General features: G+C 36.1%; 1 pseudogene; it reads right to left on the bottom strand.

Moving 5' to 3' along the window:
* Positions 1-279: 279 nt before the first annotated feature.
* On the bottom strand, positions 280-407 carry LOC119467126 (annotated as a pseudogene).
* Between the last annotated feature and the right edge of the window lie 5,907 nt (positions 408-6,314).

Raw genomic sequence — 6,314 nt, 5'->3', positions numbered from 1 at the left:
TTTAAAAATAAATATCATTACCTGTACTCCCTAGGTTTTTCTGAATTCAAAATATTCTAAGGCAGGAAAAATCTCATCTTTAACAGACATGAGTAACGGAGAAAGAAAGCTATTCAGATTTAAGATATTTTAATTAATAAAAAGTGGAGATATTGTTAAAACCAGTACTTTACATTTTTATTATTTTAATGCCCAGAAAGTTTTAATAGCCCATAGCTGTTATATTATATTATATAAATTAATTATAAAAAGTGATATATGTATTAGAACAATTTTTTTTTTAATGCAGTCTAGTTTCCCACATTTGGGGAAATCGCAGGGGTCAGTGCATCCAGAGTGCAGTGGATAAGCCTCGCCCTGGGAAAACCACCTTCGTGATCATGGCATCTCCCCTGTCAGGTAAGTTAGAACAAATTTTTTAAAAATATAAATTTTCAAATATAATTCAGTACTTTAAAAATTATATAGAATTTGCTAAGATTTTCTGGATATTACTCTCAAGAATGAGTCAATTCATGGCATTTCTCTTATAATTAGAAGCCACCCATTCCACAGCTGAGTGCTTCAAAACATCAAAGAAACTTGGTATCAAAAATCTCTTTGAAAACTTACATTTGTGTTTTCATCATTTTATGAATAAAATAGATTCTTAAATATCTAACAATAATTCTTCCAATTAAATATTTCCAATTGGTAATTTTACTTTTTTCTCTCTCATTTGCTTCCCTTTTCTTGCAGAGAGCAGAAAAACATCTTAGTCATACTGTATACAAATTAACAGTATAGACTTCTCTTTGGAAGATAGGCTTTTTAAAGTCTTGAGTTGGACAATATGATGACAAAAATGCATGGACCACTGTTGTTTTGAATAACCAAAATCTTGGGATTCAGCTCATTAAACAGCTGACTAATTTTCTGAAGAGTTTAGAATATTTTTCCACTGAAAATTTGAAACCTATAGATACAGACTTAGGCCATTAAATATAGAAGGATGTTTATTTACCTACAAGATATATTAAGATATTATAGGATTCAACCATGATACTGAGAAGTAGCAGAATAATGCACTAACAAGAAAGGGAGAAAAGAGAAGAAAGTTTCTCGAAAATCCTGAAAACAGAATTTTTCAGTCTTTCAAAGAAAGAGAGCAAGGAATAAAAAAAAAAATTGAAGTTGACAAGAACACTGCTAGTTACCTACAGAGATCAGTTTTCACAGCCCAGCACAAATAAAGATCATGTTTCTTTTTTTAAATATTTTTATCATGAAATATCAGAAACATACTAAAGTTACAAAGAGTAACATAATGGACATAGTGTCCTTACTCATCACGAAGCTTTATTGCCTCAATATTTTTCTTTATTTGCAACAGATTATAAGAATAATAAAATGTTCTATATATACATTGAACCTGTGTTCTCTTCCCCAATCATAATCTATTCTTTCTTCAGAGGAAAACACTATGCTACATTTATCAGTACCTTGCATAATTTTTATACTTCTATTACATAGGTATGCATTCAAAAATCACACGTAGCCTGTAATCCCAGCACTTTGGGAGGCCGAGGCGGGTGGATCACGAGGTCAAGAGATCGAGACCATCCTGGTCAGCATGGTGAAACCCTGTCTCTACTAAAAATACAAAACATTAGCTGGGTATGGTGGCGCATGCCTGTAATCCCAGCTACTCAAGAGGCTGAGGCAGGAGAATTGCCTGAACCCAGGAGGCGGAGGTTGCGGTGAGCCGAGATCGCGCCATTGCACTCCAGCCTGGGTAGCAGGAGCAAAACTCCGTCTCAAAAAAAAAAAAAAAAAAACACACGTAGCAGTGTTTTGTATTTATTAACTTAATACAAACTGTCTTATGGCATGCATGATTAAATTAATATTTCAATCAAGACTTTCATTTTTGGGATTTTTTCAGCTAGATATATTTATGGTTAAAATTCATTTATTTAAATCATTATATAATTTATTGAATAAATACATACAATGTAACTATTTTCAGGTCATTTCTACTTTGCTCTTTTTTTCTTCTTCTCTTTGCTCTCACACACATAATGATGCAATGAGCGTTTTGGTACTTATATCTTTACTCACATATAAAAGAGTTTCCAAGGCGCATACCTCGGAGTGGAATTTCTAGATTATGGATATATAGAGAAAGAGATATATGATTTTCATAGTAGTTGTACCAATTTATACTGGGAGTTCTAATTTCCTCAATCCTCTGTCTCAGCAAAGGTTTTTCCAGTTGAATTGTTACTTAGTGATACTGCATTGCTTTTATTGATGGCATTTCTCTGACTGTTGTTGAGACAGCATAGGGTCAAATATTCTTGACGGTTCACAATTCCTCATCTGTGAATTGACTATTCATATCACTTTGTCCATTTTCTATTGAGTTGTCTTCTTTTTCTGATAGAAATTTTATTGATATATTTTATACAATAATTACTTATTGATTATTTGGGTTAGAAACATCTTCTCCCTATCTAAGGTTGCCCTTTTTTTAATGGTGTCTTTTGCTGAAAAGACGTTTTTGTGTTTAAATGTTACCAGTAGTATCAGTCTTTTACTTTAAGGATCATTCTTTTGTGTATTGTCTGAGAAATATTTTTTTACTCACAAAGTTATTTTTCCATATTTTCTGCTAGAAACCAGAATTTAGGGAGTGACTAAAGAGATATATATTTATTTTAAAAAATCGGTGACACACATTTTAAAATGTATGACTGTGTTAGAGCAAGAAAGGGAGGTGTTTAGAGTAATAGTGTATATAAGGAGATCTGTTTTGTTGCTTTTCAAAATAGGACAGATGTGTGAAGGGATAAAGAGAACAAGCTGGGATTTAAAAAGCCATTGTTAATGTTGAATATTAAGATGGTATAAGCATGTGGGTGACGTCCCTTAGGAGTGGAAACCAATAACATATGTGATCATATTAATAAAGCGTTGACCCCAAAGTATTTTTGTCTCCCAATATGTTTAACAACATTGAATACATAAATAGACCATTAGGCAAAGCCAAAAGAGCTCAGTTTGTGTTCTGATAAATTCAGATTTTTCCATTAGTAATAGAAACAATTAGGATGTCTCATAATTGTTGTTTGTGAAAAAAATAGGAGAGACAGACACAGAACCTATGGAAATGCAAATGTGAACTCTATTGTCATATTTTGCTTTCACAAATGATTAAAATATATTTTATGCCAGGCTTAGTGGCTCATGCCTGTAATCTCAGCGCTTTTGGAGGCCGAGGCAGGTAGATAACCTGAAGTCCTGAGTTCAAGACCAGCCTGGCCAACATGGCAAAACCCCATCTCTACTAAAAATAGAAAAATTTTCCGGGTGTGATGGTGCAAACTTGTAATCCCAGCTACTGGGGAAGCTGAGGCATGAGAATTGTTTGAACCCAGGAGGCAGAGGATGCAATGAGCCCAGATGGCATCACTGCACTCCAGCCTGGGCAACAGAATGAGACTCTGCCTCAATGAAGAAATAAATAAATAAACAAAATAAAATAGAAATACATTTTATGAGAATTACATATCAGCCACTTTTGCATTTTGTCTAGTGATTAAATCTCCAACCACAGTGGAGAAGTCTCCAGGAAAGAGCTTCAGATTAAAAAACAAAAGATTTTAGGGGTGGAAAAGGTTGTAGAGATCATCTGCCCCAATGCTCCCATTTCACAGCTGTTGAAACCAAAGCCCCAGATGGTTAAGTAACTTACTCAAGATCACACTACTAATTATTGGCAGAATTGGGAGCCAATTTTTGTTTCTAACTCTGCATCTGATGAGCTCCACGACAATAAAGCAAGTGCTGAGTATCTTAGCACTCTAGCTACCACTGTTGATAAATGGAGTTAAGACTCCCTAGTTCAATATTTCACAAGCATATTGTTAGAATTTTTGTGATTTGTGAGAATATATTTTAGCTTCTGCAAAAAGTAAATCGTTCATTACCATTCTATCAATTCGAATTCTTTGGTGACAAGCAATAGCAAACACATACAGCTTATCTAAGCAAAAAGTGTATTTACCAGAACAATAGGAGGAGGCTCAGGGATTGAATAACTGGGTCGGTCCAGAAGAGAACAAGGGTGCTCCAGAGGATTCTGGGAGTGGGAACAGCTTCACCGTCTTACCAGGCACTGCTGCTAGGATGATTCTCTCCCAGCTGATCCTTCATCTCGTCTCCTAAGATTTCAAAATTGTGGAAGACAGAATCAACTGGCTCTAATTAAATCTCAGTCTACCCTCTTTGCCTCAACAGAGCCATGAGAAAAAATTTCTTACGAAGTGTCTCCAGAAACCTCATTGACTTCCTTATCAAGAGGAATGTGCATCTCAATTATTGGCTTACCAAGATGACTCACAGGGAGGAAGGGTAAGTCCCCCAAAGGAAATGGAGATGCTATTAGGAAGCAGGACTCATGCATGATTAACCAAAAACAAAAACAACAACAACAAACAAATAAATACCACCGCCATATTTAAGTTCTCTGCTGAATTTTGCATTTGATGAGAGAGGTCTAGGGATAAAAGCAGTACTATAGGTCATATCTACCTGATAAAAAAGGGGAACCTGGTATTATTCTCCTGGCCAACCTAGAACACTCAACAAGTCAACTGAGTTTGTCACATAAGAAAGCCAATGTCAGAGTAAACTTGTAAATGATTGGTTTGCCGATTATGTAGGCACAATCTGCTTCCATGACTCTTTTAATACAGATGCCAATGTTGGGTAAGATTTAAGTGATAAAGAAAAATCTTTCCATTAAAATTTAGATCTAGACAGTAAGCTGAGGACCTGTTGATCAAAAAACCAATACAATCTGATCTCCCATTGACTTAATTTAACTAAGTGTGTATTTATCGCAATGCACCTCCTAGACCCAGACCTGTAAGATCATAAATATAAATGAATTCCTCTATATTTGATTAATATAGTTAATTTCTCTAGATCTACAGCAGCAATCATTTTATTAGAAAGACAGGAATTTAAGCCAAGTCTTTTTCTTATCTCTGGTTTAAATTTCTTCACTCTCTGGGGGAAAAAAGTACTTCTAAAAATATTAATGATGGTGTGAATATACATTTTTCTTAAAAATATATGTGTAGAAATTTGAAAATCCTAAATTACATCAGAGCTAAAAGGAGGAGGGAATCAAAGGTGTATTTATCTTAAATGTCATATAAATTTATCTTCACTATTTGTCCCCACCATTACCTCCACCTCCCACTGTATATGGGACAAAATGCATTTCAAGAGCAGAGCGATCTTTTAGAACAAACAAGAGTTACTCCTCCATATGAAATTCTTCACTGGCTCCTCGCGATGTTGAGGATGAAGTGCAACTCTCTTCACACAAAGACATGAAGAGCCCCTCAGGTCGGCCCTTTGCTGGCCTCCCCTTTTCTGCTCTCCCTCTTGGTCCCATAACTCACTCTACAATCAGCCACTCACAACTATTTGAGATTTCCACAATTTGTCACTGAATCTCTCACTTTTGTTTCCCTCACCCTAGGACACCTTCTCTCCTACCTTTATGAATCCATCCCTCCTTGCCGTCTCCACTCGTCACTATTCCCCATTCCAAATCCCCTCTTCCATCAGCTTCGTTCATTACGCAATACTCAGCTCAGGTGTCTTCCCTTCCAGGCACTTCCCCGGGGCCTCCTAGTCTATGGCCCAGCCATAACACGCTGCACATGGCCACCACCATCACAGCTGTCATTGCACTGCACGGTCTTATGCATTTATTAATCTAGCACCTTCATTAAAACTGTGAGCTCCGGACAACACAGTGTCTTATTCTTCTTTGTACTTCCAGTACCTGACACAGTATCTGCTACAAAATATGTGATAAATAAATGTTTATTGAAGACAACAGAATCACTCTGTGGTTTTTTATATCACAGTTAAAGAGACATCATTATTATGCTCATCCTCATTTTCTGCCCTGAATGAAAGTCAGTATTACAATCCTTCTATCCTCCACATGCTGAGAAAAGAATAACTATATCCTCTCTGCTTAAAGAAAATTTACAAGAGTGTGTTCGGTCATTATTGCATACAAAATTAGGCTTGAGTGCAATTATCTAGTCATCTGGCCTCCTACTTGGACGACTCTAAAGTTTTTCAGTCGGTGTGAAAACCTCAGAAGACTTATTTCACAAGCAATCGGGGCGTGATTTGAAGAGCACTGGCTTAGATTCTTACGGAGTTCATTTGCTAGAGGAACGGAGGGCGCAATACCAGAGAGCCTCACCTGATCTCAATGTGATTTGATGCGATCGTTTCCA

The sequence above is a fragment of the Cebus imitator genome, unplaced genomic scaffold, assembly GCF_001604975.1.
Source record: "Cebus imitator isolate Cc_AM_T3 unplaced genomic scaffold, Cebus_imitator-1.0 Scaffold12, whole genome shotgun sequence".
NCBI classification, from domain to species: Eukaryota; Metazoa; Chordata; class Mammalia; order Primates; family Cebidae; genus Cebus; species Cebus imitator.
Note: the sequence above shows the minus strand (reverse complement) of the source record. Positions and strands in the feature narration are given on the sequence as shown.